Genomic DNA, 25,596 nt, shown 5'->3' with positions numbered 1-25,596 from the left:
TTATACTGGAATGCTGACAATGATGGCTTGATGGTAATAACTGCGTGTTTGCTGAGAGAAGAAAAGGGGTTTGATTTTTCTTCATATCTCTGACTGCAAAAGAGATATATCACTGGACTGATATTGTAAGTTTAAATGGACTCTTTTTTCGACACTGGACTTTGCAAACTGATTAACCCCCGGACTGACTGAACTTAGTGTATGACATATGGACTATTTGACTATGCTATAACTCTTGCTGGAATAAAAACTATTTAACTTGCACAGTGTGTCTGTCTTACTGATTGTAAGCTACTACAACGTTTTGTCTCACATATCTGCCTGTCTGCTAGACTGCCGTTGCACGTTCTGCTAGGGTGTATATCCCTAACACTGCTTTATTATTAACATGGGAGAAAATAAGAAAACAACACTACTTGAAAATACCAGTCTGGTTGTCAACTATTGAAGCATTTACATATCCAGTTGTTTATAAAATGGAACAAACAGTTAGATATGGTGAAATATTGAATGAAAAGGGTGAACTCAAATCTATGAAAGAGTTAGAGAAACAAGAAATAAAAATGAATTGGTTGTCATATGTGCAAATACATTCTAGATTTGAGAAAGACTGTAAAACCAAAGGTTTCTATGATAAATTAACTGAACTAGATAAAGTCTTGACAGGTTCTGATGAAAAGGTGATTAAAAACCTATATGGATATTTACTAGCGATCAAACTAGAAGAAGAACAAGTTAAAAAAACAATGATTGCTTGGGGGAAGAATTTCGGACATGGGATAGACTTAGAGAAATGGCAAAAATTATGGTCTCAAAATTATAAAATGACAATGTCAACAGCATATAAAGAGAATTTGTATAAGATGTTTTACAGGTGGCATTTATCCCTGACAAGAATAGCAAGAATGTTCAAGAACAAGTCAGAGAAATGCTGGAAGTGTCATCAGATACCTGAATCACATTATCATATGCGGTGAAAGTGTGTGGATACAAAAGATACTGGAATAAATTCACACGTGGCTGGAAAAAATGACAAAACAACATATAGATCTGAAACCAGAAATATTTTTATTAGGTATCTTACCTGAAGGATACAGAGAACTGACATATTTGATTATAAATGTTTTAAGAGCGGCTAGAATTGTATTTGCTAAAAACTGAAAATGTGAAATAATTCCAATAGAGGAAGTGATTAAGAAGATAATGGAATGTGCAGAAATGAATAAATTGACATTAGAAATCAGGGAGCAAGAAGATAAACAATATTATGAAATATGGGGTTTATTTTATCAATAGCTAGATAAGAAAATAACGAAACAATATATTGTAATATTTAACATAATAGTAAGGATAAGATAATGTAATGATATATTATTATGGAATATAATTACAATGGAATGTATGATATTATAAATTAGAATTTGTAAAAGTTAAGTTTTTGCTCGCAAAGGAGGATGTGAATCTATAATTATAGTCCAATAAGGAGACAATAATAAAAATAACAATAATAACAATGTGATATGATTATATAATATGAAATTCAATTTGAACTAAGAGATGGGATTGTTGATATTGTGCACAAAAAGATATGTACCAACCGACACACTGGATGAGATGGAAAGATGGTTTTATTTATACATTTTATGTTTGTATTTGTTAATGTTTATTGTTAAAATAAATAAATTTGGAAAAAAAACCATACATTTTTACATCTTTCTCCTATCTTGATATTTGCATATGCAGCCACCATGCTAAATCAATCCATTGGTTTTTCAACTCTTCATTAATTTTAACTTCCCCCTTTTCATTCAAAATATCTTTATATCTTGTAATTTTTTCCAAGTTAAAAACATTCGGATGTATCAATGCCTCCATCATGGAGAACCAGACTTGTATTTTCATATATATATTTTTTCTTTGATTCCCCCCCCCCACCCCCCCAATACTAACAGCAAAGCATTTCTAACATAATGACTTTGGAAATATCCATGTACTTTGTTTTTCCCATATCAAAGAAAAGTGTGCCACCCCAATTGAAGATCATGTCCCTCCAAAATTAATAATTTTTAATTATTAAAAATAAAATAAAAAGCTGGGCTTGCAATTGGCTTGAAACAACTGTTTGCCAGGTCCTTCCTCCTCCTTGCTCCTTTTGCTATGCCTGCTTCTGCCTCCTCCTCCTCCTCCTGCTTCCTGTTTCTCCTGCTACCTCTTCTTCCTTCTTCCCCGCTTTCCTCCTCTCCTCCCAGCATTGCAACTGGGCTTGCGTTCCCGTCCTGCACCTCTCCAAGTTTACAAGACAAACACGCAGCAGCCCAACTTGCAACCAAGTGCTTTCCCAAAGCCTTGTTGGAGGGAAACAAGGTATGTGTGTGTGTGGGAATGTCACCTTAAGTGCAGGGTCTCCAAGGGAATCCCTCTTTCGTTTGCACCAAGACTGCTGAGTGCTGACAGAGTATCTTTCTCTCTGTGTCTCTGTCTCTCCCCCTCCCCCTTCCCCTTCTCCTCCTTCTCTCTTTTGAATGGTTTTGTCAGCACTTCCTCAACGTGCTGGATCTTCGATTTATTTTGCTGGAAGGGTGAATAAGAATTGTCTCTTCTCCCCCCCCCCCCTTTCTTCCCACACTCTTAGAAGAAAGTCACAGGTCTAATCTGGGAGAGAATCTCTGTGCTGAACCATTGAAAAGTGCAGAAGGTGGTCATTTACCCTCTTCCTGCTTTCCCGGGTCTTTGGGGGTTTCCTCTGGAGCAAAAGCAGAGAGCCTCTTTCAGTGAAGATATTTCTGTGTCTTCTAATTTTCTTCCAGAGCAGAACAAAAAAGCCTCTTCCTGTGAAGGCTTTTCCAGTTCTTTATTCTGATTTTCTCCAGGAGCAAAATAAAGCTCTTTCTGGTGAAGTCTTCCATGTGTGTTTATTCTGATTTTCTCCTGGACTGGAGCAAAATCATCTGGTGGCAGGCTTTAAGTAACAATCCCACACTTATTTTACTCTATGCATGGCCCACCCACTATTTAATTTATACTTCTGTTTGTGCTTCTTTCCCAAACTATACTTTTCTCCCCCTCCCCCTTCTCTCTCTCTCTCTCTCACACACACACACACACACACAAGCCCATGGTAAATTGTCTACCATGAAACCAGTTCCTGGTGCCAAAAAGGTTGGGGACTTCTGAATTAGACCATGCAGGAGAGCCCTTTCAAGGATTATGTATTAATAGAAAAGTAACTAACTTAGCTCTGATCCTAAACCAGGGGTCCCCAAACTTAGCAACTTTAAGACTTGTGGACTTCAACTCCCAGAATTCCTCAGCCAGCTCTGCTGAGGGTTTGATGCCTGTACGGGCCACCTCTCTCAAAGCCCTTAGGATCAGAACCGTAGTTACTTACAAGTTACACTCCACATCAGACTTAGTGATGAAGGTTTATTGTCAATGGTGGCTACAGTCAGACAACAGGCTTGAAATGGGGAAAATAGAAACAATGTCCTCACAAAAACAGCCTTACAGAGTAACAGTTCCTCTCCCCCTTTATACATACCCATGTTATTATTACATCATTAACTGCATATCCTCCCACCACCCATCTTCCAGACACTCCCTGTAATTACCCAAGGTAGTTGCTGATGCAATCTTAGCCAGCAGCATCTCAGCTCCAATCAGACTATTGCCAGTGCTGCACGTCATTATGTCAGCCCCACCCTTTCCTATGATGAGCCCCTGAAGCTCTAACAGTGATTATAGTCTTACAGGCGTCATCATTGCAGCCCCAGAGACAATCATCCTGTCTTCCCCCCCATCCTTAAAGGGCCCAACAAAGCCATGAGCAGCTGTTGCTGTAGCTTCTGTCCACGGCATCGTGGTGCACCACGTCATCACCAACAGCCTGCGGAGCCTTCTACTGCCACCTGCAGCCCTCTACCACACAGCCAGCCCCTCGGAAGATACCACCCTGGTCAGCAGGGCGACAGCCGGTGCTGGATGAGGAGAGGCGTCCGGCGCTGCTGATCAACTGTGCTACTGAGGGGTAAGGGGCTCGTCATGCGCCCCCCCTTCACCAGGTCTCTGCCTTGTGTACCATCCCGGCATGTTTCAAGGCATGCCTCACAGTCTCCCAAATGCTTTGTAGCATCTTCACCCATTCACTCAACCCATTCACTCAACCCATTCACCTGCACCTGTTGTGGTTGTGGCCATTCTGGTATTGGCTGAAAGAGACGGGTTAAACGTTTTGCAGACGGTAGTCCTTCACATAGGATGAAGTGGGCTTGTTTGAAGAACAAGTTGATTACCGTCCATATTACTGTGTATCCTGCACTATTGGGTAACTACGCTATGAAGTCCATGGCTATTTCTTGCCATGGCCTCTCTGGATCAGTAACCCTTTCCAACAAGCCTAATGGTTTTCCAGGTTTTGGTTTAGCAGCAGCACACACAGCACACCCTTTTATATATTCTTCTACATCAGATTTCATCCTTGGCCACCAGAATTGTCTTTTTACTAAGTGGAGGGTTTTAAGGAATCTAAAGTGCCTTGCCGTTTTGACATCATGGCACCATTTCAGAACTAGTGACCTCACCTGCAATGGTACGTACAGTTTATTGTTCCTCCACCAGACTCCATCCTGTTCTTCAAGAGTTCTAGAATTCTGTTTTAGCCATTCATCATTCTTCAATTCACATTCCAGGAGGCTGTTCCAGTTGATCTGGTTGTCTGAACTTGCTTAGCACTTCTACAAGTTGGAGGGATGATGGCCTGGATTATCTCCTCCCTCCTGCACTCATACTGAGGTAAGCGCAAGAGAGCATTTGCCAAAAAATTCCTTCCCGCAGGCACGTATTTCAACACAAAACAGAATCAACTAAAGTGCTGAGCCCATCTCTGCTGCTTTGAAGATAGTCTCCTCGGGGATTGCAATGCCTCCAGGTTTTTGTGGTCAGTCCACACTTCAAATGTTATGGGAAAGCCCTCCAGCAGATGACGCCATGCCATTAATGCACAATGAATGGCGAATGCCTCTTTTCCCCATATAGCCCAATTCCGTTCTGCCTTGGATAGTTTACAAGAGGTGTAGGCACATGGCTTCAGTCTACCCTCTTCATCTTTTTGTAGTAATACCCCCCCTACTGCCACGTCACTAGCATCCACTTGCCCAATAAATGGGGTTGTTAAATTGGGGTGTTGTAGTACTGGTTCTTTGGTGAACAATATTTTTAAGTTATTAAACAATGTTTGACAATCCTGCATCCAACTTATCAGATGACTTGGCTTTGGTTTGGAAGGGAGGTGTTTTGTCTGCAACTACTCGGTTAGAGGTAGTGCTACAGACCTGAATGATGGGATAAATTGTCCATAGAAATTAGCGAACCCAAGGAAACTTTGCAACTGCTTTCTTGTACGAGGGGTTTGCCAATCTAATACTGCTTTAACTTTCCCTGGGTCCATTTCAATTCCCTTTCCCAAAATGCGATAGCCTAGATAATCTAAACTGATTTTGTGAAACTTGCATTTCAACAGTTTCACATACAGCTTAGCTCTTAAAAGTTTTTGTAACATTGTTCTAACCAACTGCACATGTTCCGTAATATTATTAGAATAAATTACAATATTGTTCAGGTATACCAATACCCCCCTGTATAGATGTTCATGCAGTACTTGATTTATTAACTGCATAAATACCGCTGGGGCCCCCTGGAGCCCAAATGGCATAACCCGGAATTGATAACTTCGTAAAGGGTGATCTTCCACTCATCACCAGGCTTAATTCTCACACGATAATAAGCCTCCTTAGGTCCAATTTTGTAAAAATGCTACCAGTAGCCAAAGTAGCCAACAGGTCCTTAATTAAGGGTAGTGGGTACAAGTTATCCACGCACACAGCATTTAAGCCACAAAAATCAGTGCATAGATGAAGGCTCCCGTCCTTCTTTTTCCTGAAGAGTATGGGAACCTTGGGTTTGCGCTTGACCTGGCTTTATAAATCCTCTTGCTAGGTTTCTTTTGATGTAACTACATATTTCTTGCATCTCCGCTGGGATCATTGAATACATTCATGGCTTTGGTAGATGAGCCTCTAAGAGTTGTTATTTCTGCCTCCGCCCTTTGTACTTGGGAGCCATCTGTAAAATGTGAACGTAGAGCCTCCAAAAATAGCCCAACGTCCACTAATTCAGGGGCTTTATCATCATATAAATCAGTTCCCCATCCTGCAGCATCACCCTCAAGGGCCTTAGTTATAGCCACTACCATCGCCCATTGTGACAGGTAATATGCAGTGTAAGTGTCCAGGTAACTGATCGTTTGACTCATAAACCATGATAGTCTGTCAGGATTCCTGTTGAAGGCAGTACCCCAGGCAGTACTCCCTGTGGTAGGCTCAGAGCAGGCCAGGAATTCTGAATAGGCACCCCTCTTCTGGTTTCTTGGGTATCAAGTGGCCTGGCCATGCCACCACCAGGTGTCATTATTTCAGCCAATGAGGAGTCTGGAGTGTGCCTGGATTGAAGGCCGGTTCTTTTACCCAGTCCCTTAGCATCAACTGGAAACCCTCTTCCATTCCCCTCTGGTCCTGGTGAGTGCTGATGCTAGTCTCTCCGAACTGTTCTAAAGTGCTGCTTTTTGCTGGAGTGGAATAACTCCTGTCACTGTCCTCTTCCATCCACCGATGCTCCTTCCACACCTGATCAGAGGGAGGCTGTGTCACCAGAGGGATAGTCCATTGTCCTTCTAATATGCCTTGCTTCTTCTTCGGGGCCCCTTGTTGGCTGAGCCGTCCCTTTGGCCGAACCATGGGTTGTACTGCTTCCAGAGCCCCTGAGGGACTGTCCACTGCCTCTACTTCCAGCTCCACATCCCCCACCTTCTGTACCTTTTCTTCCTCCACGGCCTCCTCAGCCTCCGACACCGAAAGCCTCTCAAGCTCAGCCCCTTCTGCCATGCTTCCAAGTGCAGTCATGTAACAAGGTTGTAATGGTAGAATTCTGGGAGTTGAAGTCCACAAATCTTAAAGTTGCCAAGTTTGGAGACCTCTGTCCTAAATTGTAAAGCTGTTGCATATAAAAAAAACAGACGAGATCTGATCAACTATCACAGCCACATTTTGGATCTGAGTGGAGGTCCTGGGAAAGGTATCAGAATAACACTTAGAAGGGACCTTGGGGGGAACCCTATACCATTTCAGAGAAATGGCTGTCCAGTCTTTTCTTAAAAACCTCCAGTGTTGGAGCACCCAGAAGTTCTGGAGACAAGCAGGTCCACTGGTTAATTGTTCTCATGGTCAGGAAGTTTCTTCTTAGTTTTAGGTTGCTTCTCTCTGTTCAGTTTCCATCCATTGCTTCTTGTTTGCATTCTGCTTCTTTGGAAAATACATTGTTCCCCTTTCTTTGTGGTAGCCCCTTAAAAGCTGTTGCCTTTTACACTCTTGAGTAAAGCATGTGAGCCATTTCCTCCTTTCAGTGGTCCATGAAAGTACATCTATAGTATGCAGATAATAAAGTCAAAAAAGGTGAACATTTTTACAGAACTATATATAAGTTGAGTCTGGGTATGACAAGGAATGACTGGGAATGGAGGGGCCAGGCGAGGCATCCCTTGATGTGAGTGATGTTGAGTTGCTCATGGCCAGCCTGTGTGATCACCAAGCCACAACCAGCCAGTCATGTGACCACCAAGCCATGCCCATCCAGCAAGCCACACCCGCCCAGTCACATGACCACCAAGCCACACCCACAAATTAAGCCACGTCCACAGAACCGGTTGTTAAGAAATCTGAATCCTACCCCTGTATATAAGTAATGGCTATTCCCTGGAAAATGCCTTAACTGTATCCCGTACGTTTTGTAGTGAAGTCTCTTCTTTTCTATTCTTTTTAAAAAGAAATACATTTCCTTTTCCATTGTTTGTGTACATTCTTTATCCTTTAATATAGATTGATTCATCATCCACCTCAATTTTTTCTTTTCTCCCTTGCATTTAACATTTATTGGGTTGTGGTATTTGTTTCTATTTCTATCTCTTGTACATTTGGTCTTAATTACAATGGCATCCATATCATATCTGTTCTTGACCATGATTGATGTCTATCTGAGTAAAATGTATATTGATTTTTCTTAGGGTTTATTTCTCTCCATATATCTTTTTTTGTAAAAAATTTATTTGGGTTTTCACAAAACATAATACAAATAAAATATCTTTTTTTGAGAATAGCATGGTCCTGGGTTATCACTTCTCCATACAGACACAAACTCAATTTCACATTCATCTTTGTGTTCTGTTCCATATCTTATTACTATTTTAACATTTTCTCAATAATTTTTCCCTTCCTTTAGTTTTCTCAACCTTGCTTTTAATTATCTCATTCCTTTCTAAATTCAATTACCGTATATGCCGGCGTATAAGACGACCCGGCGTATAAGACGACCCCCCAACATTTCCACTCAAAATATAGTTTGTTATATACTCGCCCCCTCTTCCGCACGCCTTCCAATTTTTGCACTTTTTTTTTTTTTGAGGCACTTTTGTGCACCGTGGAAATGAATCCGTGAAGCCGAAAGGAGCAGCCAGCCTCTCCCAGCTCCCAAGGAAGCGAGGCTCGCACGCCCGGGCTCCGCTGAGGTATCCGGCTGGGGCTGTCAGGAGTTGTTACCGCTGGCGCGGCTCCGCGGCTCCAGTCCCAGCGTTGCCTTGGGAAGGAAAGGCAAAAGGAAGAGCCGCGGCGGCACTTTGCAATGGCAGCAGCGGCTCCTGGTTTTGCCTTTCCTTCCCGAGGCAACGCGGGACTGGAGCGCGCGAGCGCGCCAGCGGTAACAACTCCTGACAGCCCCAGCCGGATATCTCAGCGGAGCTCAGGCGGTGCGAGCCTCGCTTCCTTGGGAGTTGGGAGAAGGCTGGCTGCCCTTCGCTTCACGGGATTCGTTCCACGGTGCAAAAGATGCCTCAGCCGCGGGCAGCCGCAGTGCTTCCCAATTACTATTTGCCGGCGTATAAGACGACCCCCAATTGGAGGCATGTTTTTCAGGGCAAAAAAGTCGTCTTATACGCCGGCAAATACGGTATATGTATCTTTTTCTACATTTCAATATCTTTTTTTTTTAACAAATTTTATTCAGTTTTTCACATTAAAAACAAAAATCTCTTTTTAGTGGACAACATATTTCCGGGTCATCACCTTTACATACAAATATGACAGCAATTATACATTCATATATGCATACTTAATTCTATTATTACCTTTTCCATTCCAAATTTTCAGTAAGGAGAGAAACAAACACATTAATTCCAGCCTCTTTCATTAATCTCAATCGAAACATCTTTTTGTTTCATTTCAATTATTTCAAATATAATCCTTTAATATTTATTTTAAAAATAAAGATAAACAATATGTGTTTGCCTAATAATAATAATAATGATAATAATAAAAAAAGTTACCAATGTCTCTCCTTGCTTTTAATAGTCTATGTTAACTTATGAATTTAGTTGGTTCTTTAGTCTGTCATATTCCCTTTCCATTACACATTCTTTTTATAAATTCTAGATTAATACAAATTTTAACACTAAAAAAAAAAACAAGTATAGGTTTCCACCCTTTTACTGTTTTGAGTGTGACACCTCAATGATTAAAATATACCCTTATTCCCTCATCTTGATTCCCAATAAACCATTATTTTTAAGAAGTTACAATAATAATCATTACATCTTTTCATTTGGATTCCGCAGCATATTCCCCCCTTGATTTTTAATAAGAGTTATCAGTATCTATATTACCCTATTTTCTAAATATTTTTAATTGCAGAAATATTCTTATTACCCCTTGTCACCCTGCAGAATCCCCTTTTTAATTCATCAACCATTATCTCTGAAAAAACCATTTCTTTTCAACATTTTAGTATTTCCGTATTCCTTTATTTCATGCACCTGTTTCTTACTGCTTCTCCTCCCCCTCTTTTCCCCATATCTTTTCTCATTTCGGTTTATATCCCTCTCTTTCTTAATATCTTCCTTTCCCCTTTTCTGCTGGGTCTTTCTGCCTTTCCCGACTTCACAGGTATTCCCCCTTTTGATTGCCTTCTTAAATCTCAAATTTTAACCTTCCTTCTTTCCCCACTTCTTTGTAGTGTTCTTTGTGTTAATTGTCTATTTAAAATGTCTTCTCCTTGAATCGACTCCTCCTCCTCTGAAGCTCTTTCTTCTTGTTCTTCAATCGCCATTTCCATTTTTTTTTAACACAGAGCCTCTTTCCTGTAGTAATTCTCTCATATTTTTAAGTTCCATTTTTAATTCCCGAAGAGATATCATCCTTGAATCGACTCCTCCTCCTCTGAAGCTCTTTCTTCTTGTTCTTCAATCGCCATTTCCATTTTTTTTTAACACAGAGCCTCTTTCCTGTAGTAATTCTCTCATATTTTTAAGTTCCATTTTTAATTCCCGAAGAGATATCATCATTACACACTCTTATATTTTATGATTGTTAAAGTCCACAAAAAAAAACACTTTTACTTTCCTTCTTTCTTCTTTCAATTTTCTAAAGTTCTCAGTTATTCCAGCCCAGGGTCTATACCAAAAACATCAATCAATCCCACAGTCAGTCTTTCCTTGCTTTTTCCTTTATTCTGGTTCTGCTTTCACTTTATAAAATTCTTACTTTGTTTCAATATTTCTTTAATGTTATATTCACACAAGTTCATTCAGAAACAGGATGCTTTCCGTTTTGTTTGAGCTCAAGTTTTTGTCAAAAGGTGGCACTCTCCATTATACAAAGTCTTCACCTTTTTCCCCTATTTTTTTATTTAGGGTTTTTTGAACCTCAATATTCCAGCACAGTCGGGTCTCCAATTTGTAAACTTTATTATTATTATTTTTTGACAATCTTAAGTCCAGCTTTATTTTATGCCTGTTTATTCCCAAAATATTTTAGTCCAATTTAGTTAAATCTTTAGTTCCAGCTTCTTCCTTTCCTGGTTCGAAGCCCCGCTTAGCTGTCAAAAATATTTTCTTATTTTTTTTCCTGTCCCTTTGTAATTTCGCTGCTCACTTTTCTTTTCTTAAAAATTTCATGTTACCTTAATCCCGGGGTACTTTTGTTTAGTTGTATTGCCCAGTTGTCCCAGTTCAGATGTTATCCACCTCTTTCTTCCCTCCTGCACAAATCTTAATCCAGCTGAGTCCTCCTCTTCGGGGTGGCCATTTTAACCACCACTGCAGTCATCTTCAGGGGGGAAAAGACCAAGCCCAGGGGGGGAGATGTGGCTCCCCTCAACCTGGCTTGCGGCAGGTTCAAGGCAGCTTCAGCCCCTAATCGTAATGATCGGGGCTCTCCAATGAAAGAACTAGCTGCAGAGAGTCGCGATCTACGGTCCGTCAGTGAGGAGGCTCCGCCTTCTTCCCTCAATATCTTTCTAATCATTATATTTATACTTTTGTCTGTCCTGTTTCAATTTCATATTTTCTTTTCTCATTAAACAATATTTTCCCCTGTAGTTACTGATTGGAGTATAATATCTTTGTATCTTTTAATTTTTGTCCATTCAACTCTTATTTAAACTTCAGTTTATGCCATTACAATTATAACATTCAATATAACACATAACTTCCAGTCGAATTCTCCTTGGTTACATTCTTAAAATACACACTAGGTTCTTAAAGAGAAAGTGTATATATATATATATATATATATATAACAATAATAAATAAAATATTTATTCTATTCTAATTCAGCTTTATCATTAATGTTAGTTATAATCTTTAACATTTCTTTTCAATGGTGTTTCATACTTCCTTAGGAACACTTATAATATTTCCATAATTTTTCCATATTTCTTTCATATTCTTCACTTAAATTTTTATAATAATTAAAATGTTCCAATCCTTTCCTAATTTCATTCTCTCTTTCTCTTTATTTCATTTATTTATTAACAAACATTCCATTACATTACAATGAGTATTTTTATCTATCATTTTAATCACACTTGTTTCATATTTTCAAAGTTCATTTTTATTTCTAATATAACAATACTATCTTATGTACCCTTGCAGAATCCCTCTTTCAATTAAATTTTCACCCATTATCTCTGTGTCTTCTAAATAAGCTTATACCTTTAATCCTTATACGTTTTCCTTGTTTCTCAATGTCCTGTTTCTATCCTTTATAACTTCTTTTCTTTTCCCTCTTCCCCCTCTTCTTCCTCCCCTTTTTGACCCCTTCTCTCTAATTCTAATTTTCTCTTCCGTAATCCTCTCTTCTGTTTCTTCCTAATGTTGTAATTACTTTTCAAACTATTCTTTTTTTTTTTGGGTTGTTTTTTCAGATCTTACATTTTCCATTCTCTTTTCCCCCTTTCCTTTTCTTTCCCCACATAGAATTACTTGGTCATTGAAGATGGCTTCTTCTTTGTCCCGCCCTTCTTCTTTTACAGGCATTTCTTGTTGTTTCTCATAGTTCAGGATGTTTATTTCTAAAAATTGAAATACGAAGCCAAAAAAACCTCTTCCTTCTTGAGCATCTTCTTTCTGTTTTTTAAGTTCCATTTTCAGTTCTTCCAAGAGTGATACCATTTTAAAAACTTTTAAACAACCACTCGATTGATTTTAGTCCTTTAGATCCAATAAGCAAAAAATCCAAAAATCATCAAGTAATCCAAATGGTCTAAAGCTGTTTCTTCTTGCTTCTTTTTTCCACTTTCTCTTCCTGGGGTTCTATTATCTTGTTACAAAGTTTCAGTTGGAATGTATCTTTTAGGAATCTTGTTAAAGTTTCACTGTTAATTCTTTTTACTTCCAGGTGGTCTCCTCCATTTTTCTAGATCCCACCCTTTTGTTTTTTCCTTTTCTCTCCTTTCCTTCTTTTAAAGCTTTTTGAAAATTCAGAAGTTTTATTATCCCTTTGACATTTTATTTCAACTCGAATGCCTGTTAATGTCAAAGTGGATTTTTGTCAGTTTCTTACTTAAATCTCTTAGTTGTCAATATGGGGAAGGAAATAAAAAAACCAAATCCTTTCCCTTCCTTCTCTCATTCGCTGCTTCAAAATCTTCTTTGGGAGCAATGTTATTCTTTATAGTTCAAATTCCAGGGTACCTTATGTTGTTGCTTTTTCTGTTCAACCTGGTCAGCCAAAAGTTTCTCTTCTTTTTTTTTTTAAACAAATTTTATTAATTTTTAAAAGCATACAAAACATACAAGATAAACATAAAACCTTTTTTCTAAAAATTTCTAAAAATTATTTGAAAGTTTTACAACATTAACACATTTCCTTACAATCACATATTTTCCCTTTCTAACTTGCTTTATTTTCTTCTATCTTTCTCTCCATTGTCCTTTTCTAACCTTTCTCCAAGGTTTTATTAGCTCATTCAAACATAAACACATAAGAACACAAAACATATAAACATAAAAAAAAACATCTTTTCTGAAAGTTGCTTAATCCCGGGTCAAAACTCTTTGTACAGACACCAACTCAAATTCATATTCATTTTATATGCCATTCCATATCTTATTACCATTTTCAATTTTTATATAGCTTCTTCTCTCTCTTAGATTCTCTTAATTTTATTTTATTTATCTCATCTCAATTCAAATCATAATATTTATTATTCTTTGTCTGTTTATTTCCAGCTATCGATTTATCTTTCTTCTTTAAAAAAAAAGCTTCTCCTGTACACTAATTGGAGTATGACGCCTTTACCTCTTTCCCCTACATTTATAATACTTAATATAAAATACCTAACTTACATTGGGATTCTGTTTGGTACATTCTAAAATTATACAATATTATCAATACCAATACTAATCTATTCATTAATATTCATATTCTTTTATATCATAAACACTTAGCACATTACTTTTCAATTAATTAACATACTTTTGTGGGAGCACCTACTTTCCATAATTATTCCCCCCCACATCACATATTTTAAATCATTATTTCATTAAGGTATTCCTGCTTCTCCTACTTCAAATCTCTCCTTTCAAAAAAAAAAAAAAAATTCCACTGAAATAACACAATCTAATTAATATTGACATTCATTTATATCTTTCTCTCCAACTCCTTTATATCTTAACCATTTTATCCATTTCAATTAAATAACATGCCTTTTGGGAATACTTATATTTTCCACAATTATTTCCCCCTCCCACATCATATCTCAAATCCTTATTTCATGAAATGTTCCCCTTTTCTTAAGACAAGTTTCACTAAGTTATATTAAACATTTTATCACACTTTAAATTACACATTATTTCCAACTTTCTAAAATTATTTCTAAATACAAATATAAAAAACAATCTTATGTACCTTTAGAATCCCTTTATCAATAAAGTTTACCCATTATCTCTAAAAAACTTTTGTTTCTTTACATCTTGCTCTCTACTATTGAGGCTTCTCGTCCCCTTTCTCCCTTGCTTATTCTCTCTGTCCTCTTTACCCCTTTGCCTCTCCACCTCCCTTTTTCTCTGCTTTCCTCCTTTCTGTTGTCTTCTAACATAATATCTCTTTTTCATCTTGTTTTTCTCTTTTTGATTGCTTTTATAGGCCTTAAAGTCTCTTTTTCCTTTTTCTCTTTCTCCTTTCCTTCCCCAGCCAAAGTCACTTGTTCATCAAAAATGGCTTCTTCTTTGTCCCAGTCATCCTGTTGTCCATTCAATTTTACATAAGTGTAGACCGCCATTTCTAAATACTGAAAAAAAGTATAAAAAACGTCCTTCCCTTCTTGCTTTTCTTTTTCATATTTTTGATATAAAAGTTTCAATCTGTCCACAAGTAATGCCATTATAAAGAGAAAAAGTTTTCCCAAGCAACCACCCAAGTGCTTTTAATCAGAGATAATTCTCAAAAGTGGTAAAATCACCAAGCAATCCAAGTAGGCTAATTATTTTAAGCACTTTCTCCTTCACTTTCTCTTTCTGGGATTGGAGTTTGATCACAAAGTTCCATTTAATATATATCTTTCAGAAGCCTTGTTAATATTTACAGCTCTTTAAAAATCCAGGCAATCTTCTCCTTATTTTCAAATTCTAATCCAATTTTTCCCTCTCCCTTCCCACTCACAGCAAAAAAAAATTTTAAAGTCTTTTTAAAAAAATCATTCAGAAATCCTTATCTCTTCAGTATTTAATTACCTAGATTTTCAGATTTCTCTTGTTATTCCATCCGCTGTCACGTTAGGAAGGAGAGTGAAGGAAAAAAAACTTTCCCTTTTAGAATTCTGTGCGCTGCTTGTAACTCTCTCTGGAAACAATGTAGCAACTTCTCCGTAGCAATTTTCAAGCCCCAGGAAACTTTCTTATGCCTTGGCAACTTTATCCCGGTCCAGAAACAACTCTCACGATTTCCCCGATTTTCTTCCTCCTGCACAATCTTATCCGTTTGCAGGTTTCTTCAAGGCGGCCATTGCTGACCGCTGCTCCTCCGCCTCGGGAAAAGGGGTTTTGCTGGCTGGGGAGGGGTCTGCGACACCCTTACCCCTTTCCAGATCCCCCTGTCTTCAGCTGCCCCTGCAGGCAGCTATATCCCCAGATCCAAACCGATCGGGGGAACCTTAGCAGTGAGCTCGGCAGGGATCATGCTGGATCGCAAATCCCTGCCGCTGCCGAAGCCTCGCAAACTGGAAGGGCAAAAGTTTCTCTTCTTATCTTTCTCCTGCACATTCTTTTCTGGCTGAGTTTTTCTTTGAGGTGGCCGTTTCTGACCACCACTGCAACCGCCTTCGGGAAAGGGAGTAATGGCCAGCTGGGGAGGAGAGATGTGGCTCTCCTCAATGCTGCTGGCAGTCTCCCCCCTCTTCACCACCTCTGTGGAGTGGCTTAGTCCCAAAACCAGCCAGCTTGGGGTGCTCCAGCGGTGAGCACGGATCGAAACCACATATGATCGCGGATCTCCATCTGCCGCTGAAGAAGCTCAAACTGGAAGTCCCTATTTCTCTCCATATGTCTTGAAGACATATTCTTCTGCCATTAAAAAAATAGTCCTTGGAAGGGTTTTTCTTGCCTTTTGCCTATTTTACTACTTCTATATTAGGAGTTTGTAAGCATTAATTCAGTGCCAGAAAAATAAATACAGATGGCTGATGCTTCAGTTAACATCTTTATAAACATAATAAGTAGATTTTACAAACCAGTTGTAGATTTCTCCAACATGGAGCAAACTCAGACAGAAACATGTTGCAAGTTCAGAGCAGAGCTCCAGTCTTCAGCAAGCAAGTTAGTTTCTCTTTTACTTTAGTTCAGCAGGCAAGCATTATACACAGCAGAGGAGAGAAGCAGCTTCATTTTAAGGAAACAGACTCAGAGCTCAACATAGCTTCAGAGCTGCAGAGCTTAATATAGAACGACGCCTAGGCTACTTCTAGTTTCAGTTTCCTAGGCTACTTCTAGTTTTAGTTTCCAAACAGTTCTCATTGACTGACTTAGTTGTTATGCCTATTCATTGGTTGACCTTGTTACTCTATTCCAGTTCATGAATATACTCTGACATTCTATAATCAAGTTTTGCATCTACAATTGCATTGAAATCTCCTACCACACAATCATAATCATAATTTTCATTCTCCATTTCAATTATTTTCATATGAAGTTTTTTATAAAATTCTTCTTGTTTATTATTTGGTGCATATATTGCTATCAAGAGTATCTGTTTTTGAATTATTATTACCTCCCCCATCAATAGTCTCCCTTCTTTATCTATATAAATTTGTCTAGCATTTATTGTTTCCTTAATATATAAAGCCATCTCCCTTTTCTTTTTTTGTGCTAATGAAAAATATAATTTCCCAATTTTGGAGTATTCCAGTAGTTTACTGTGTTGTTTTTTTAATGTAAACTTCTTGGAGACAAATTTAATCTAATTTTAATTTTTGTAATTTTGTAAAAGTTTTTTTCCTTTTCATGTGAGAATTAAATCCATTTATGTTGATTGACAATTTCTTTAATTATGTTTCCATCACTTCACTTGTATAGAGGTCTTATTGTCCTAGTTGATCTTATTTCTCTCTCTTCCTTTGCTCTTGCTCCTTCTTGCTCTGCTCATTCTATTTTCTCGGCTTCACTTTCTTCTTGTTACATGTTCTTTCCATTCTTGCTGGTTCCTCTTGTCTTTTAGATTCTACTTCCTCTCCTCTTTCCTGCGCCTCGTTTGTACTAAAGTGATGGTCACAGAATTCATATGCTTTGTCTAGTGAATCCAATCTATATTTTTTATCATTCCAAGTAACTAATATTCCCTCAGGTATCAACCATTTGAAGTTTACATTGTGTTTAATCAGTTGACCTGTCAAGAATTGATATTGTTTCCATAAGGCTCTTACTCTTCTTGGCACCTGTTTCAGGACCACAATTTCTTTCCTTTTCTATTGCAATGGTTCATTTCTTGCTTTTTTTGAATATTTCAGCTCTTATCATCTCGTTAACAAATCTCACATGTACTTCTCTTGGGAGTTTATGTCATCTCACATAGCTTGTATGTATTCGAAATACTTCATCCATCTCTGCCTGCATCTCCTGCTTGTTTATCTGTAAAGCATCTGCCAACAACTCTGTCATTATGTCAGGAACGTCTCCCCCATTTTCCTCTTCAATATTTTAAAATCTCAGGAAGTAAGCAGCCTTCTCTCTTTCAAATGATATCATGGTTTCCTCTAGCTCCTTATTTACTTGGGTCAATTTTTTATTTATCTCATTTACTTTTTTCTCTGCTTGTTCTGATTTCTCTTCTATTATATGGATCTTTTGTTCATTTTTTTTTACTATAATTTGTTGAAAATTCCCAATTCTTTCATCCATATTCTGTATTGTTTCCTTCATCTCTCCCATCTCATTTTTCATCTCATTATGATTTTTTGTCATAGCCTCTTCTATAGATTAAAACATCATTTGCATTTCTTTTTAAAATGTATTCATTTTTTCTTGTTGCAACATACTTTCAATTGATCTTTAGGTTGATGGACTTGATGCAGCTGCTGGTGGTGGTGGTGGTGCAGATGACGTTTTCTTTCCTAGTGTAGTTAAATTTGGATTCTTTGCCATTTGAACCTATATCTATTAATTAATATCTATTCATACCTACATCTATTAATTATTAATTAAGTTAATTTAAAAGAGTAAACAACAATAATCCAAAATCCCCAGCCCACTCCTCTCCACATTTTTTACATATGTTGCAAAAAAATAAAAAAATAACCAAAGGTCCAATTCCTCCCCCCCCCTCTTTTTTCTTCCTTTCTTTCCACTCACCAACCAATTTCACAGTCCTGTCAGTAGCTCAAAATCTTAATTACTGCTACACTTTGGAGAGTGGGGAAAAACCACGCCTTCCCCTCTCTTGAGTTCCTCTTTTTTAAAAAGTTGATTTGGGGGGAAAATTCCACAATAGAAGTTAGAAAATTCTCACCCAGATCTGCCATGCTGTTACAAAATCAATTGTCATTCCTCCTTCAATCCGGCTGTCCCAGCCTTAGTTTGGCCATAATGGCTGTCTTTTTCTCCCACCAGTTTGAGGGATTCCCCCTCTGAAGTGTCCCCTCTGTCTTCGTCTCCCTGGACCCTTCCAGATGAATTTGGTCCCATAGGACCTCCTGGTGGGCAGAATTTGGCTGGATTTTGCGAAGCCCTGCTAATCCACACCATGTTGCCATGACGTCAGCCTGTCTCTCCCTATAATAACTGATCTTTCATGAACTGTGGATTTTCTATGCCATATTATCCTGTCACCAGTATAGATTAAAGATAATATTGTCTTATCCATGCATCATGACACATGTAGCTTCTGGTCACATTTTCCTGTTCCTGTGGGCTCAAGCAGTCCTATCCCATTTACCTTCTGGTTCTTTCATTTTTGTAATCCAAGCCTGCATTTTCACTAGCTAGTTTGCAAAGAAAGGAAAGCCCCCTTATCTCAGCATAGCATAATGTTATAACAATTGCCTGATACATGAATGACCTTTGGAACACAGTAGGAAGATTGTTTTTGTCAGTTGTTGTCTCCAATGTTCTTTCTCTGAAATGCTTACTATTTTACCAGACACTGTTTAAGAAATGATTAAATGGTGCATCAGTCAGAAACAAGAAAAGAACTGGAAGAGAGGGAGGGAGGGAGAATACTCTGACCAGGCTTTTAAATAGATTAGCCCAAAACAAATGGCAATTATTTGCAAACAGGAGACATAGTGATGTGCTATAGTTAGATGAAGGAGATTGTGGAGATGGAATCCAATGCCAATAAGTAGTTGCTTATTATAAGTCCATTTATTGCAACAAAGATATTATGTTTGATGATAAAGCATTTTTCAACAAGATTAAAAATCATGTAATGGATACTTATTGGAACAAACACAGAATTGAATTCATGCATAAATAAAATGGGCTGAATTAGACTGATTCATACATTCCTATAAAACACCCATCTATTTTTCATTAAATACCTATATTTGTGTAAAGGTTAATACAGTAGCTTTCATAGATTCATATTTTATTATATCCTTTTCAAAGAGCAAATATTTATTTATTTTATTATTTTATTTTATTTTAGCCAGATATTGGATACTGGAGGAACTCAGATTTGAATTTTTGGGAAAAAATTGGTGTTTTTAATAATCATTGAATATATGCATTAAGCTGACTAGATACAAGTCATTTATTTTAGAGGATTGTTTTAAGGGATTGAAAGAATTCCATGCTGAATATTTACAATGCAATCTTGGGGCTCTGGGAAAATCACAAAAAATGATGCTTAATATCACATAAAGCCCCCAGGTTGCTCATTTCTGTTTTAGAATTTCAGGTACTTTTAGAAATTAAAATCAAATTTAACTTATTAACAATCACAACTTATGTATCATGTCCATGTAATATATTGAAATATTCTACCATCTCAAATCTGCAGAGATGTGGCCTTCTGCCTACACAAAGGCAACATGAATCTCATGTGCTTATTAAAAGAGTGGTGGCTTCAGTTTTTCATCACATATGGCATTGTGATATTTTGATATGATTGTACAGTCTTAAGTTATATTGGTGTGCACCAAGGGAGAAGGATGGTCCTAAACTGCTGCCTCTTGAATCATTAATTAGGAAATGGTAATAAATCAAGTCCAATAGATTTGGAGGCCATCCATTTGGTAAAAATGAGGCCAGGTAAAGCTCCAGCCCAGATGGTCTTACAAGTTAATATTATAAGTGTTTTGAGAATAAACTTCTTCAACCACTGAAAGACACAATGAATGGTATATTACAGGGGGGGAATATACCCCAGACACAGAAAGAAGCTGTGTTGCTCCCATAGAACGGTCAAAGAATTATAGACAGATTTCATTATTGAACAATAACTATAAACTTTTTGCTGCTACTTTGGCAGAAAGACTAAAGAAGATTTTACAGGTATATATACATGAAGACCAAGCAGACTTTCTGCCAAAAAGGCAGTTAAGAGATAATGTAAGGACTGTCTTAAATATTACTGAATATTTACAATATCATAATGAGAAATAGGCTGCCTTAATCTTTTTAGATGCAGAAAAGGCCTTTGACAATCTGAATTGGGGCTTTATGTTTAAAGTGCCAGAAGAAATAGACTTTGGACTGAATTTTATTCAAGGAATTAAAGCAATCTACACAGAATGCAAAAATTGTCATAAATGGTGATTTAACTAATTCATGTGAAATTCAAAAGGGTACAAGACAAGGATGTCATTTGTCCCCTTTGCTGTTTAGTTTGGTTTTGGAAGTTTTGAATAGAGATGAGAAAAATAAGGGGTATAAATATTAAGAAAGAAGTTATAAATTGAGAACCTTTGCTGATAACTTGGTCATATTTCTACAGGATCCAAAAATATAATATAGAACATTTGATGAGGAAACAGAATGCATTTAGGGCCCGGCAGGTTTCAGAATAAATAAACAGAAAACAACAATGTTGATTAAGAATATATCCTTTCAAAGCACAGTGACTTTTAATTTGTGGAAGCTTCCTGGACTACTTAAATAGAATTGATTAATAATCCTGAGATGTAAAGAACCATGATTATTGAACTTCCTGAGGAGTAACATTGGACTGGAATATATTGTTTTTAGACTTGAGTAAGATCAGGACTTATTAAATTAAGACAAGATGCTTCATCAGGGGGAAATGAGTGAGATTTCAAGAGAAATGGCGTTGATGTTTCAAAGCATTAGGGGTACTATGGAAAAAAAATCACAGAGAGATAAAGTAACTAATGCAAGGCATATATGGGAAATAGAAAATATGCTACAACTGATAATGAATGAATATCAAAGAATCCAGGAAAGAGAGGAGATTGCAGAAAGAATGGAAGAAAAGACAGAACAGACAAATCACCAAACAAAGCAAGAAGATGAGAAGGAGAAGATGATAAAGACTGATGAAATAAACCAAGGGAAAAGCACTTTAAGAGATTTAAAAATGAAATCGGATAACCTGGAAGATACTTTTGAAAGGGAGATAGGGGCTTGGGTGGATACTCTGGAGACCTACCAGCTTAGGAGGATACAGATGGGAGAAATATTCAGCCTGAATGGTGAAGATACAGATATTGATAGAGATAAAGATCCAAGAGAGGTGTATGGGAGGCAAGCCAAAAAATGAATAAGAATTGAAGTATTAAAATAGATGAGAGATGATAGATAGAAAGGACACACACTCACACACACACACACACACACACATACACATATAATTTGAATAGAGGTAGATATAAGAATACATACCTTTATATGAAGCAATGGTTAGATGGAAAGATTGGAGGTTGAAAGATGGTATTATTAGGCATGTTTAAATAACATAAGACTGGTACTTGAATGGCATATTGTGACTTCAACAACCAAATAATGAAGTCTTAATATAAATATGTGTATTAATATTAGAATTAGCAATGGTGACCTGATTAGAAGTTAGAATAGAGGTAGAAATAAGAAATAAGGGGAATATTAGCAGACATAATTTTTATATAACAGAATACAAATAATAATTTGATGGAAAAGATCAGAGGTTGAAAGATGGTATTATCATGTATGTTTATAATATCATTGGCATTAAAATGGAATAGTGAAATACTGAATAACTACTTTAAAAAGCTATGTATATTAATAATAGGATTATATAAGTTTGATTAATATAACAACTATTATGAGTATCATTATTGATGTTTGTATCAAAATGAATTATACCCAGGGGCCACACTGTTCATGTATTGATATTGATGTATACTTAAATATAAAAATCTAATAAAACTTGGGGGGAAAAGAATATGTCCTTTCAGGACAGTGATATATTCAATAACATGTCAGATTTTAGGGTCGAAAAAAGGTGAAATGTTTAGGGGTTATGTTGACAAACACAAACATAAAACTTTGAAAATAACTATGTTCCTCTTTGGAGGGATATTAAACAGGATCTACAAAGATGGGATAAATTGCATTTATCACTACTGAGAAGAATGTCCATAATTAAGAAGAGTATTTCATCAAAAAGTATAAGGTATAAGATGTATAAAGGTACGTTAAATGTATATTGGAAGTGTAAAAACAAAGAAGGGATTTTTGACCATCTTTAGTGTACATATGATAAAGCAAAAAATAAAATTGGACTATGACTCATATCAAATCTTTAAAAATGTATTTTTCTCTTGGGCTTAATGGAAAAAATTGGAGAAAAGGTTTGGAACTTTGTTGCTATATATGTTGACAGCAGCAAGACTATTGTATGCACAAAAATGGAAGGACACCTTGATTCCTACTATGGAAGAATGGCTGCTGAAGCTGTTGGAGTTGGCTGAAATTGACTACTTTGCTTAAAAAAAGGATATAAGTACTTTTGTTTCCACATGAAAACTGCTTCTGAATCCCACCTTGCTACCATGCCCATCAAGTCACGACCACCTAGCCATGGCTACCAAGTCATGCCCATTAAGCCATGCCCACAGAACCAGTGGTAAAAAAATTTGAATCCTACCACTGATTGGTTCATACTATTATGGAAAAGCAAAAGATTGTGATTTGTTGTTAATGTCTTATTTTACTATAACAAAGAGAGTTGGAAGTCAATGTTTCTTTTTCTTTTCCTATCCTTCCTCACTTTTCTTTCCCTTTTTCCCTCCCCTCCCCTCTCACTCTCCTCTTATTTGCTTTTTTAGTTTGTATTTTATAATAACTTATAACTTCATAAAAATGTATATGTGAAAAAAAAGTTTGACTAGATGAGCCATGCTGTGATCAAGCATAGATGATGCATAAACATACTTTGTCTGTGGTAGTTCCCTTGTCATGTGTTTTTCCCAGTATCAGATCCATATAGATTATAACATTCCTTTGTAGTGTATTTACTTCCTGAAAGATCACATCTGAAGTACAAAGAATTAACATTTAACTAACTTTATGATATGATGGTGTATTATATATGAATATCTGGAAAAAAAAACAGAGGATGGGCAATAACTGAAACTTAAAAAAAAAAACAAATGCTTCGAAATGTGTATCGTGCCTACATTTGCATGGAAACAGCAGGAGTCAGTGAATCATACAGCATTTTAATTAACACACACCACAGAAACAAGATGTATTCAGCATCAACGTGGGTATCACCAGAGTCATCAAAACCTGATGACAAATAACATGGTTAGTCATACTTCTATTTGCCCATTGTGCAGCCACAATTAGTTATTAAGCATTTAGAAAAAGATACAGATAGGTTTAATGAATCATCTAAAATCCTGCCTTCCATCTATTTGTCACTATCAAATTGCTGCTACAAAAATATTTTTGTTTTTTTTAAATAACTTTTTGGGATACTATTTTGCTGATGCTATTCCATGAAGAAGAAAGTGGCGGGGGGGCTGGATTTGGAAATCCCAGGAAAGCAAGAGCCAAAATTCCCTAGAGTAAAGGTTCCTCTCACACATACCGTGTTTCTCACAAAATAAGGCCGGGCCTTATTTTTTTTTGACCCCAGAAAAAACGGCTAGGCCGTCTTTTCGGGGGTGACTTAACCTGCGTTTGGCTTCCTTCCCAAGTCCCTCCAGCACGAACCCTGGCTGGTGGAGAGAGCCCGAAGCCGCCCCTTCCTTTCCACCCCTCGCCCAGCCTGTCCCGGTCCCCACGCATCTCCAAATGCGCCGGCAGCTCCAAACGCTGCAGCGGAACGGGCATCCGGCAGAGGCACTGACTCGGCGGGGCTCAGCTCAGAGGAGGGCGCGGCGCAGGCCGTTGCCTTGCCTCCCTGTCCATGGATGGGTGGGTGCTATCACTGCTTCGGGCAGCCTTTCCCGGTGGCCCCTTTGGGTTTGCACTGGAGGGACTTGGGAAGGAAGTCAAGCTCAGGTCGGCCCGGCTCTTTTGCTTGGCAGGCAGGCATGCACCCACGGCTCGCTTTCCCGGCTCTGCCCAGCCCACACAGCTCTGGTGCGGCCCTGTCGGGATGAGCAGAGGGTCCAGCGGGGAAGTACTTGCTGCCTTGGCAAGAGCTCCGCCACCGGGCAGGAGGGCCTGCCTGTCAGCTGCGCTGGGCGGCCCAGGTGAAGCTCTTTGCGCTCTGCCCGGCACCAGACAGGGATGGCAGCTGGGCGCTTCTCCCGGGGTGGGCCGATCCTGCGCTGTGGTCCCGGGAGATTTGCCTCCCCACGTGGGGTTGGGCTGCCCTCTCAGGCAGGGGAGGCTTTGTCGTACTGGTAGTAGGGTGTCATTTTTAAAAGAATTGGCTTTGCCTTTGAAGGCAAAGGGAAGGCGGCGACAGGAGCGCCTGAAGCCGAGTGTCTCCGCCGGGCTCCGGTTGCAGGGAGGAGCCCTGGCTGGCTGCGCATGGCTGCGCCAAACGCTGCGGCATTGCTCTAAACACCATGGCAGCAAGGGAGAAGGGAAAGCAATGGTGGAGAAAGGTCTCCTGATACGAAGTGCCCCACCAACGCCAAAGTCAACGCAGGCAGCACCATATCTAGGTATGCAACAAAAGTACCTCCTAATGGCAAGCCCCCCCCAGCCATTCCCCCCCATTTCGCATGTTTAATATAGGCCTTAATTTGGGGGGGGGGCTTAATTTGATTTTATGCCGATAAAACATGCTGGGTCTTCGTATTGGTGGAGGCTGTATTGTTGGAGAAACATGGTACGTGCTAGTCGTTTCCGGCTCTAGGGGGTGGTGCTCATCTCCATTACAAAGCTGAAGAGCCAGCACTGTCTGAAGACATCTCTTTGGTCTTGTGACTGGCATGACTAAATGCCCAACACTGTTACTTTCCCATCAAAGTGGTGCCTATTTTTTTACTATTTTTTTACATGCTTTTAAACTGCTAGGTTGGCCGAAGCTGGGACAAGTAACGGGAGCTCACTCTATTACGCGATACTAGGGATTCAAATCCCCAAACTGCTGACTTTCTTATTGACAAGCTCAGCATCTTAGCCACTGAGCCACCGCGTCCTCCTACCTTTATGCAAATTGCCACTATTTAAAATTAAAATCAGGAAGATTCAATTTTAGAGGAAAAACTTTCTCATTTGTTCCTCTTTTCATTTAAGTAAATAGATCTTTTGCAAGAAGCAACGTTCTTTGCAAATACTGTGTGTTACTAAAGGGTCAGGAGAATGGGATGCATAAATTGAAAGCCCTG

General features: G+C 38.3%; 1 long non-coding RNA gene across 3 annotated transcripts in view; it reads left to right on the top strand.

Moving 5' to 3' along the window:
• Nucleotides 1–2,178: 2,178 nt before the first annotated feature.
• The window catches only part of LOC148128923 (uncharacterized), a 144,077-nt gene continuing 120,659 nt past the window's right edge, over nucleotides 2,179–25,596 (top strand). For 2 of the 3 annotated variants that reach the window (XR_015745872.1, XR_015745871.1), the window contains exons 1-2: nucleotides 2,179–2,364; nucleotides 4,686–4,788. This is a non-coding gene — a long non-coding RNA (uncharacterized LOC148128923). Of the gene's footprint in view, nucleotides 2,365–4,685; nucleotides 4,789–20,801; nucleotides 21,643–25,596 lie in introns of those variants that run through there. The other variant, XR_015745873.1, reaches the window with a different exon arrangement.

This window comes from Notechis scutatus, chromosome Z (assembly GCF_049901735.1).
Source record: "Notechis scutatus isolate UNSWTSFEM ecotype Mainland chromosome Z, rNotScu1.2, whole genome shotgun sequence".
Lineage (NCBI taxonomy): Eukaryota > Metazoa > Chordata > Lepidosauria > Squamata > Elapidae > Notechis > Notechis scutatus.
The sequence above is the reverse complement of the archived record's forward strand: the minus strand, read 5'-3'. Positions and strand labels throughout refer to the sequence as shown.